Source organism: Triturus cristatus, chromosome 4_1, assembly GCF_964204655.1.
Source record: "Triturus cristatus chromosome 4_1, aTriCri1.1, whole genome shotgun sequence".
Lineage (NCBI taxonomy): Eukaryota > Metazoa > Chordata > Amphibia > Caudata > Salamandridae > Triturus > Triturus cristatus.
This window is the reverse complement of record NC_140585.1, coordinates 118,206,104-118,218,905: the sequence shown is the minus strand read 5'-3', so window position 1 is coordinate 118,218,905 and position 12,802 is coordinate 118,206,104. Positions and strand designations below refer to the sequence as shown.

The 12,802-nt window shown below is 35.4% G+C and overlaps 1 non-coding gene across 1 annotated transcript; it reads right to left on the bottom strand.

Annotated features, from left to right (window-relative positions):
• Positions 1-11,077: 11,077 nt before the first annotated feature.
• TRNAN-GUU (transfer RNA asparagine (anticodon GUU)) lies at positions 11,078-11,149 on the bottom strand. Its single transcript has one exon. It is a non-coding gene; the product is annotated as a tRNA-Asn (tRNA).
• Positions 11,150-12,802: the final 1,653 nt, after the last annotated feature.

Below are 12,802 nucleotides of genomic sequence, written 5' to 3'. Positions count from 1 at the left end.
GGTTAGGGCATGCCCTCAATCAATTCACAGTATTGTATGAGGCAGCTTTGCTTCCTTTGGTTAGGAGAAGCAATATTTTTTCATAAATGATTACAAATCAGAAATTCCTAGCCAAAAATAATCTGCTTTAATAAGAAATGATTGATTAAAATAAATACCTATCTATCGATCTGTCTATCTATCTTTCTATCTATCTATGTATATGTATATATATATATATATATATATATATACAATCAGCTCACTTCACCATTTGCAGCTTATAACCACTTACCACCAGGGGTCACTACTAACAAAAAGCATCCACTCCACTTCTAAATCTAGCCCCTAGAGTTGAGCAGAAGCATAAGATTCCCCACTGCTTCATTCCATTTTCCATTAGATTATAGATGTAAATTGTTTTTGATGGTATGGTCTGTGCAGATTGAAATATTCAGAGCATATTCTGACTTTTAGTTAACACATCAGTAAGCAATTTGGCCATCACTGAATTCAACATTTATCTCAATCGTAATAGACAAGGATAATGACAAATATAGTTTACAATGTTATTAAGTACATCATTTTATTTAATTGTGTGAATAAAAGGAATCGTCTCCCCGTCGGGGAATTGAACCCCGGTCTCCCGCGTGACAGGCGGGGATACTGACCACTATACTAACGAGGACATATTGGCTTCAGTTCAACAGTGCTCACCTCCATTCGGTTAGGGCATGCCCTCAATCAATTCACAGTATTGTAATAGGCAGCTTTGCTTCCTTTGGTTAGGAGAAGCAATCTTTTTTCATAAATGATTACAAATCAGAAATTCCTAGCCAAAAATAATCTGCTTTAATAAGAAATGATTGATTAAAATAAATACCTATCTATCGATCTGTCTATCTATCTTTCTATCTATCTATGTATATGTATATATATATATATATATATATATACAATCAGCTCACTTTACCATTTGCAGCTTATAACCACTTACCACCAGGGGTCACTACTAACAAAAAGCATCCACTCCACTTCTAAATCTAGCCCCTAGAGTTGAGCAGAAGCATAAGATTCCCCACTGCTTCATTCCATTTTCCATTAGATTATAGATGTAAATTGTTTTTGATGGTATGGTCTGTGCAGATTGAAATATTCAGAGCATATTCTGACTTTTAGTTAACACATCAGTAAGCTATTTGGCCATCACTGAATTCAACGTTTATCTCAATCGTAATAGACAAGGATAATGACAAATATAGTTTACAATGTTATTAAGTACATCATTTTATTTAATTGTGTGAATAAAAGGAATCGTCTCCCCGTCGGGGAATTGAACCCAGGTCTCCCGCGTGACAGGCGAGGATACTGACCACTATACTAACGAGGACATATTGACTTCAGTTCAACAGTGCTCACCTCCATGCGGTTAGGGCATGCCCTCAATCAATTCACAGTATTGTAATAGGCAGCTTTGCTTCCTTTGGTTAGGAGAAGCAATCTTTTTTCATAAATGATTACAAATCAGAAATTCCTAGCCAAAAATAATCTGCTTTAATAAGAAATGATTGATTAAAATAAATACCTATCTATCGATCTGTCTATCTATCTTTCTATCTATCTATGTATATGTATATATATATATATATATATACAATCAGCTCACTTCACCATTTGCAGCTTATAACCACTTACCACCAGGGGTCACTACTAACAAAAAGCATCCACTCCACTTCTAAATCTAGCCCCTAGAGTTGAGCAGAAGCATAAGATTCCCCACTGCTTCATTCCATTTTCCATTAGATTATAGATGTAAATTTTTTTTGATGGTATGGTCTGTGCAGATTGAAATATTCAGAGCATATTCTGACTTTTAGTTAACACATCAGTAAGCAATTTGGCCATCACTGAATTCAACATTTATCTCAATCGTAATAGACAAGGATAATGACAAATATAGTTTACAATGTTATTAAGTACATCATTTTATTTAATTGTGTGAATAAAAGGAATCGTCTCCCCGTCGGGGAATTGAACCCCGGTCTCCCGCGTGACAGGCGGGGATACTGACCACTATACTAACGAGGACATATTGGCTTCAGTTCAACAGTGCTCACCTCCATGAGGTTAGGGCATGCCCTCAATCAATTCACAGTATTGTAATAGGCAGCTTTGCTTCTTTTCGTTAGGAGAAGCAATCTTTTTTCATAAATGATTACAAATCAGAAATTCCTAGCCAAAAATAATCTGCTTTATTAAGAAATGATTGATTAAAATAAATACCTATCTATCGATCTGTCTATCTATCTTTCTATCTATCTATGTATATATATATATATATATATATATAAAATCAGCTCACTTTACCATTTGCAGCTTATAACCATTTACCACCAGGGGTCACTACTAACAAAAAGCAGCCACTCCACTTCTAAATCTAGCCCCTAGAGTTGAGCAGAAGCATAAGATTCCCCACTGCTTCATTCCATTTTCCATTAGATTATAGATGTAAATTGTTTTTGATGGTATGGTCTGTGCAGATTGAAATATTCAGAGCATATTCTGACTTTTAGTTAACACATCAGTAAGCAATTTGGCCATCACTGAATTCAACATTTATCTCAATCGTAATAGACAAGGATAATGACAAATATAGTTTACAATGTTATTAAGTACATCATTTTATTTAATTGTGTGAATAAAAGGAATCGTCTCCCCGTCGGGGAATTGAACCCCGGTCTCCCGCGTGACAGGCGGGGATACTGACCACTATACTAACGAGGACATATTGGCTTCAGTTCAACAGTGCTCACCTCCATGCGGTTAGGGCATGCCCTCAATCAATTCACAGTATTGTAATAGGCAGCTTTGCTTCTTTTCGTTAGGAGAAGCAATCTTTTTTCATAAATGATTACAAATCAGAAATTCCTAGCCAAAAATAATCTGCTTTATTAAGAAATGATTGATTAAAATAAATACCTATCTATCGATCTGTCTATCTATCTTTCTATCTATCTATGTATATATATATATATATATATATATAAAATCAGCTCACTTTACCATTTGCAGCTTATAACCATTTACCACCAGGGGTCACTACTAACAAAAAGCAGCCACTCCACTTCTAAATCTAGCCCCTAGAGTTGAGCAGAAGCATAAGATTCCCCACTGCTTCATTCCATTTTCCATTAGATTATAGATGTAAATTGTTTTTGATGGTATGGTCTGTGCAGATTGAAATATTCAGAGCATATTCTGACTTTTAGTTAACACATCAGTAAGCAATTTGGCCATCACTGAATTCAACATTTATCTCAATCGTAATAGACAAGGATAATGACAAATATAGTTTACAATGTTATTAAGTACATCATTTTATTTAATTGTGTGAATAAAAGGAATCGTCTCCCCGTCGGGGAATTGAACCCCGGTCTCCCGCGTGACAGGCGGGGATACTGACCACTATACTAACGAGGACATATTGGCTTCAGTTCAACAGTGCTCACCTCCATGCGGTTAGGGCATGCCCTCAATCAATTCACAGTATTGTAATAGGCAGCTTTGCTTCCTTTGGTTAGGAGAAGCAATCTTTTTTCATAAATGATTACAAATCAGAAATTCCTAGCCAAAAATAATCTGCTTTAATAAGAAATGATTGATTAAAATAAATACCTATCTATCGATCTGTCTATCTATCTTTCTATCTATCTATGTATATGTATATATATATATATATATATATACAATCAGCTCACTTTACCATTTGCAGCTTATAACCACTTACCACCAGGGGTCACTACTAACAAAAAGCATCCACTCCACTTCTAAATCTAGCCCCTAGAGTTGAGCAGAAGCATAAGATTCCCCACTGCTTCATTCCATTTTCCATTAGATTATAGATGTAAATTGTTTTTGATGGTATGGTCTGTGCAGATTGAAATATTCAGAGCATATTCTGACTTTTAGTTAACACATCAGTAAGCAATTTGGCCATCACTGAATTCAACGTTTATCTCAATCGTAATAGACAAGGATAATGACAAATATAGTTTACAATGTTATTAAGTACATAATTTTATTTAATTGTGTGAATAAAAGGAATCGTCTCCCCGTCGGGGAATTGAACCCCGGTCTCCCGCGTGACAGGCGGGGATACTGACCACTATACTAACGAGGACATATTGGCTTCAGTTCAACAGTGCTCACCTCCATGAGGTTAGGGCATGCCCTCAATCAATTCACAGTATTGTAATAGGCAGCTTTGCTTCTTTTCGTTAGGAGAAGCAATCTTTTTTCATAAATGATTACAAATCAGAAATTCCTAGCCAAAAATAATCTGCTTTATTAAGAAATGATTGATTAAAATAAATACCTATCTATCGATCTGTCTATCTATCTTTCTATCTATCTATGTATATATATATATATATATATATATAAAATCAGCTCACTTTACCATTTGCAGCTTATAACCATTTACCACCAGGGGTCACTACTAACAAAAAGCAGCCACTCCACTTCTAAATCTAGCCCCTAGAGTTGAGCAGAAGCATAAGATTCCCCACTGCTTCATTCCATTTTCCATTAGATTATAGATGTAAATTGTTTTTGATGGTATGGTCTGTGCAGATTGAAATATTCAGAGCATATTCTGACTTTTAGTTAACACATCAGTAAGCAATTTGGCCATCACTGAATTCAACATTTATCTCAATCGTAATAGACAAGGATAATGACAAATATAGTTTACAATGTTATTAAGTACATCATTTTATTTAATTGTGTGAATAAAAGGAATCGTCTCCCCGTCGGGGAATTGAACCCCGGTCTCCCGCATGACAGGCGGGGATACTGACCACTATACTAACGAGGACATATTGGCTTCAGTTCAACAGTGCTCACCTCCATGCGGTTAGGGCATGCCCTCAATCAATTCACAGTATTGTAATAGGCAGCTTTGCTTCCTTTGGTTAGGAGAAGCAATCTTTTTTCATAAATGATTACAAATCAGAAATTCCTAGCCAAAAATAATCTGCTTTAATAAGAAATGATTGATTAAAATAAATACCTATCTATCGATCTGTCTATCTATCTTTCTATCTATCTATGTATATGTATATATATATATATATATATATACAATCAGCTCACTTTACCATTTGCAGCTTATAACCACTTACCACCAGGGGTCACTACTAACAAAAAGCATCCACTCCACTTCTAAATCTAGCCCCTAGAGTTGAGCAGAAGCATAAGATTCCCCACTGCTTCATTCCATTTTCCATTAGATTATAGATGTAAATTGTTTTTGATGGTATGGTCTGTGCAGATTGAAATATTCAGAGCATATTCTGACTTTTAGTTAACACATCAGTAAGCAATTTGGCCATCACTGAATTCAACGTTTATCTCAATCGTAATAGACAAGGATAATGACAAATCTAGTTTACAATGTTATTAAGTACATCATTTTATTTAATTGTGTGAATAAAAGGAATCGTCTCCCCGTCGGGGAATTGAACCCCGGTCTCCCGCGTGACAGGCGGGGATACTGACCACTATACTAACGAGGACATATTGGCTTCAGTTCAACAGTGCTCACCTCCATGCGGTTAGGGCATGCCCTCAATCAATTCACAGTATTGTAATAGGCAGCTTTGCTTCCTTTGGTTAGGAGAAGCAATCTTTTTTCATAAATGATTACAAATCAGAAATTCCTAGCCAAAAATAATCTGCTTTAATAAGAAATGATTGATTAAAATAAATACCTATCTATCGATCTGTCTATCTATCTTTCTATCTATCTATGTATATATATATATATATATATATATAAAATCAGCTCACTTTACCATTTGCAGCTTATAACCATTTACCACCAGGGGTCACTACTAACAAAAAGCAGCCACTCCACTTCTAAATCTAGCCCCTAGAGTTGAGCAGAAGCATAAGATTCCCCACTGCTTCATTCCATTTTCCATTAGATTATAGATGTAAATTGTTTTTGATGGTATGGTCTGTGCAGATTGAAATATTCAGAGCATATTCTGACTTTTAGTTAACACATCAGTAAGCAATTTGGCCATCACTGAATTCAACATTTATCTCAATCGTAATAGACAAGGATAATGACAAATATAGTTTACAATGTTATTAAGTACATCATTTTATTTAATTGTGTGAATAAAAGGAATCGTCTCCCCGTCGGGGAATTGAACCCCGGTCTCCCGCGTGACAGGCGGGGATACTGACCACTATACTAACGAGGACATATTGGCTTCAGTTCAACAGTGCTCACCTCCATGCGGTTAGGGCATGCCCTCAATCAATTCACAGTATTGTAATAGGCAGCTTTGCTTCCTTTGGTTAGGAGAAGCAATCTTTTTTCATAAATGATTACAAATCAGAAATTCCTAGCCAAAAATAATCTGCTTTAATAAGAAATGATTGATTAAAATAAATACCTATCTATCGATCTGTCTATCTATCTTTCTATCTATCTATGTATATGTATATATATATATATATATATATATACAATCAGCTCACTTTACCATTTGCAGCTTATAACCACTTACCACCAGGGGTCACTACTAACAAAAAGCATCCACTCCACTTCTAAATCTAGCCCCTAGAGTTGAGCAGAAGCATAAGATTCCCCACTGCTTCATTCCATTTTCCATTAGATTATAGATGTAAATTGTTTTTGATGGTATGGTCTGTGCAGATTGAAATATTCAGAGCATATTCTGACTTTTAGTTAACACATCAGTAAGCAATTTGGCCATCACTGAATTCAACGTTTATCTCAATCGTAATAGACAAGGATAATGACAAATATAGTTTACAATGTTATTAAGTACATAATTTTATTTAATTGTGTGAATAAAAGGAATCGTCTCCCCGTCGGGGAATTGAACCCCGGTCTCCCGCGTGACAGGCGGGGATACTGACCACTATACTAACGAGGACATATTGGCTTCAGTTCAACAGTGCTCACCTCCATGAGGTTAGGGCATGCCCTCAATCAATTCACAGTATTGTAATAGGCAGCTTTGCTTCTTTTCGTTAGGAGAAGCAATCTTTTTTCATAAATGATTACAAATCAGAAATTCCTAGCCAAAAATAATCTGCTTTATTAAGAAATGATTGATTAAAATAAATACCTATCTATCGATCTGTCTATCTATCTTTCTATCTATCTATGTATATATATATATATATATATATATAAAATCAGCTCACTTTACCATTTGCAGCTAATAACCATTTACCACCAGGGGTCACTACTAACAAAAAGCAGCCACTCCACTTCTAAATCTAGCCCCTAGAGTTGAGCAGAAGCATAAGATTCCCCACTGCTTCATTCCATTTTCCATTAGATTATAGATGTAAATTGTTTTTGATGGTATGGTCTGTGCAGATTGAAATATTCAGAGCATATTCTGACTTTTAGTTAACACATCAGTAAGCAATTTGGCCATCACTGAATTCAACGTTTATCTCAATCGTAATAGACAAGGATAATGACAAATCTAGTTTACAATGTTATTAAGTACATCATTTTATTTAATTGTGTGAATAAAAGGAATCGTCTCCCCGTCGGGGAATTGAACCCCGGTCTCCCGCGTGACAGGCGGGGATACTGACCACTATACTAACGAGGACATATTGGCTTCAGTTCAACAGTGCTCACCTCCATGCGGTTAGGGCATGCCCTCAATCAATTCACAGTATTGTAATAGGCAGCTTTGCTTCCTTTGGTTAGGAGAAGCAATATTTTTTCATAAATGATTACAAATCAGAAATTCCTAGCCAAAAATAATCTGCTTTAATAAGAAATGATTGATTAAAATAAATACCTATCTATCGATCTGTCTATCTATCTTTCTATCTATCTATGTATATGTATATATATATATATATATATATATACAATCAGCTCACTTTACCATTTGCAGCTTATAACCACTTACCACCAGGGGTCACTACTAACAAAAAGCATCCACTCCACTTCTAAATCTAGCCCCTAGAGTTGAGCAGAAGCATAAGATTCCCCACTGCTTCATTCCATTTTCCATTAGATTATAGATGTAAATTGTTTTTGATGGTATGGTCTGTGCAGATTGAAATATTCAGAGCATATTCTGACTTTTAGTTAACACATCAGTAAGCAATTTGGCCATCACTGAATTCAACGTTTATCTCAATCATAATAGACAAGGATAATGACAAATCTAGTTTACAATGTTATTAAGTACATCATTTTATTTAATTGTGTGAATAAAAGGAATCGTCTCCCCGTCTGGGAATTGAAGCCCGGTCTCCCGCGTGACAGGCGGGGATACTGACCACTATACTAACGAGGACATATTGGCTTCAGTTCAACAGTGCTCACCTCCATGCGGTTAGGGCATGCCCTCAATCAATTCACAGTATTGTAATAGGCAGCTTTGCTTCCTTTGGTTAGGAGAAGCAATATTTTTTCATAAATGATTACAAATCAGAAATTCCTAGCCAAAAATAATCTGCTTTAATAAGAAATGATTGATTAAAATAAATACCTATCTATCGATCTGTCTATCTATCTTTCTATCTATCTATGTATATGTATATATATATATATATATATATACAATCAGCTCACTTTACCATTTGCAGCTTATAACCACTTACCACCAGGGGTCACTACTAACAAAAAGCATCCACTCCACTTCTAAATCTAGCCCCTAGAGTTGAGCAGAAGCATAAGATTCCCCACTGCTTCATTCCATTTTCCATTAGATTATAGATGTAAATTGTTTTTGATGGTATGGTCTGTGCAGATTGAAATATTCAGAGCATATTCTGACTTTTAGTTAACACATCAGTAAGCAATTTGGCCATCACTGAATTCAACGTTTATCTCAATCGTAATAGACAAGGATAATGACAAATATAGTTTACAATGTTATTAAGTACATAATTTTATTTAATTGAGTGAATAAAAGGAATCGTCTCCCCGTCGGGGAATTGAACCCCGGTCTCCCGCGTGACAGGCGGGGATACTGACCACTATACTAACGAGGACATATTGGCTTCAGTTCAACAGTGCTCACCTCCATGAGGTTAGGGCATGCCCTCAATCAATTCACAGTATTGTAATAGGCAGCTTTGCTTCTTTTCGTTAGGAGAAGCAATCTTTTTTCATAAATGATTACAAATCAGAAATTCCTAGCCAAAAATAATCTGCTTTATTAAGAAATGATTGATTAAAATAAATACCTATCTATCGATCTGTCTATCTATCTTTCTATCTATCTATGTATATATATATATATATATATATATAAAATCAGCTCACTTTACCATTTGCAGCTTATAACCATTTACCACCAGGGGTCACTACTAACAAAAAGCAGCCACTCCACTTCTAAATCTAGCCCCTAGAGTTGAGCAGAAGCATAAGATTCCCCACTGCTTCATTCCATTTTCCATTAGATTATAGATGTAAATTGTTTTTGATGGTATGGTCTGTGCAGATTGAAATATTCAGAGCATATTCTGACTTTTAGTTAACACATCAGTAAGCAATTTGGCCATCACTGAATTCAACGTTTATCTCAATCGTAATAGACAAGGATAATGACAAATCTAGTTTACAATGTTATTAAGTACATCATTTTATTTAATTGTGTGAATAAAAGGAATCGTCTCCCCGTCGGGGAATTGAACCCCGGTCTCCCGCGTGACAGGCGGGGATACTGACCACTATACTAACGAGGACATATTGGCTTCAGTTCAACAGTGCTCACCTCCATGCGGTTAGGGCATGCCCTCAATCAATTCACAGTATTGTAATAGGCAGCTTTGCTTCCTTTGGTTAGGAGAAGCAATATTTTTTCATAAATGATTACAAATCAGAAATTCCTAGCCAAAAATAATCTGCTTTAATAAGAAATGATTGATTAAAATAAATACCTATCTATCGATCTGTCTATCTATCTTTCTATCTATCTATGTATATGTATATATATATATATATATATATATACAATCAGCTCACTTTACCATTTGCAGCTTATAACCACTTACCACCAGGGGTCACTACTAACAAAAAGCATCCACTCCACTTCTAAATCTAGCCCCTAGAGTTGAGCAGAAGCATAAGATTCCCCACTGCTTCATTCCATTTTCCATTAGATTATAGATGTAAATTGTTTTTGATGGTATGGTCTGTGCAGATTGAAATATTCAGAGCATATTCTGACTTTTAGTTAACACATCAGTAAGCAATTTGGCCATCACTGAATTCAACGTTTATCTCAATCATAATAGACAAGGATAATGACAAATCTAGTTTACAATGTTATTAAGTACATCATTTTATTTAATTGTGTGAATAAAAGGAATCGTCTCCCCGTCTGGGAATTGAAGCCCGGTCTCCCGCGTGACAGGCGGGGATACTGACCACTATACTAACGAGGACATATTGGCTTCAGTTCAACAGTGCTCACCTCCATGCGGTTAGGGCATGCCCTCAATCAATTCACAGTATTGTAATAGGCAGCTTTGCTTCCTTTGGTTAGGAGAAGCAATATTTTTTCATAAATGATTACAAATCAGAAATTCCTAGCCAAAAATAATCTGCTTTAATAAGAAATGATTGATTAAAATAAATACCTATCTATCGATCTGTCTATCTATCTTTCTATCTATCTATGTATATGTATATATATATATATATATATATACAATCAGCTCACTTTACCATTTGCAGCTTATAACCACTTACCACCAGGGGTCACTACTAACAAAAAGCATCCACTCCACTTCTAAATCTAGCCCCTAGAGTTGAGCAGAAGCATAAGATTCCCCACTGCTTCATTCCATTTTCCATTAGATTATAGATGTAAATTGTTTTTGATGGTATGGTCTGTGCAGATTGAAATATTCAGAGCATATTCTGACTTTTAGTTAACACATCAGTAAGCAATTTGGCCATCACTGAATTCAACGTTTATCTCAATCGTAATAGACAAGGATAATGACAAATATAGTTTACAATGTTATTAAGTACATCATTTTATTTAATTGTGTGAATAAAAGGAATCGTCTCCCCGTCGGGGAATTGAACCCAGGTCTCCCGCGTAACAGGCGGGGATACTGACCACTATACTAACGAGGACATATTGACTTCAGTTCAACAGTGCTCACCTCCATGCGGTTAGGGCATGCCCTCAATCAATTCACAGTATTGTAATAGGCAGCTTTGCTTCCTTTGGTTAGGAGAAGCAATCTTTTTTCATAAATGATTACAAATCAGAAATTCCTAGCCAAAAATAATCTGCTTTAATAAGAAATGATTGATTAAAATAAATACCTATCTATCGATCTGTCTATCTATCTTTCTATCTATCTATGTATATGTATATATATATATATATATATACAATCAGCTCACTTCACCATTTGCAGCTTATAACCACTTACCACCAGGGGTCACTACTAACAAAAAGCATCCACTCCACTTCTAAATCTAGCCCCTAGAGTTGAGCAGAAGCATAAGATTCCCCACTGCTTCATTCCATTTTCCATTAGATTATAGATGTAAATTGTTTTTGATGGTATGGTCTGTGCAGATTGAAATATTCAGAGCATATTCTGACTTTTAGTTAACACATCAGTAAGCAATTTGGCCATCACTGAATTCAACATTTATCTCAATCGTAATAGACAAGGATAATGACAAATATAGTTTACAATGTTATTAAGTACATCATTTTATTTAATTGTGTGAATAAAAGGAATCGTCTCCCCGTCGGGGAATTGAACCCCGGTCTCCCGCGTGACAGGCGGGGATACTGACCACTATACTAACGAGGACATAATGGCTTCAGTTCAACAGTGCTCACCTCCATGCGGTTAGGGCATGCCCTCAATCAATTCACAGTATTGTAATAGGCAGCTTTGCTTCCTTTGGTTAGGAGAAGCAATCTTTTTTCATAAATGATTACAAATCAGAAATTCCAAGCCAAAAATAATCTGCTTTAATAAGAAATGATTGATTAAAATAAATACCTATCTATCGATCTGTCTATCTATCTTTCTATCTATCTATGTATATGTATATATATATATATATATATATATATACAATCAGCTCACTTTACCATTTGCAGCTTATAACCACTTACCACCAGGGGTCACTACTAACAAAAAGCATCCACTCCACTTCTAAATCTAGCCCCTAGAGTTGAGCAGAAGCATAAGATTCCCCACTGCTTCATTCCATTTTCCATTAGATTATAGATGTAAATTGTTTTTGATGGTATGGTCTGTGCAGATTGAAATATTCAGAGCATATTCTGACTTTTAGTTAACACATCAGTAAGCAATTTGGCCATCACTGAATTCAACGTTTATCTCAATCGTAATAGACAAGGATAATGACAAATATAGTTTACAATGTTATTAAGTACATAATTTTATTTAATTGTGTGAATAAAAGGAATCGTCTCCCCGTCGGGGAATTGAACCCCGGTCTCCCGCGTGACAGGCGGGGATACTGACCACTATACTAACGAGGACATATTGGCTTCAGTTCAACAGTGCTCACCTCCATGAGGTTAGGGCATGCCCTCAATCAATTCACAGTATTGTAATAGGCAGATTTGCTTCTTTTCGTTAGGAGAAGCAATCTTTTTTCATAAATGATTACAAATCAGAAATTCCTAGCCAAAAATAATCTGCTTTATTAAGAAATGATTGATTAAAATAAATACCTATCTATCGATCTGTCTATCTATCTTTCTATCTATCTATGTATATATATATATAT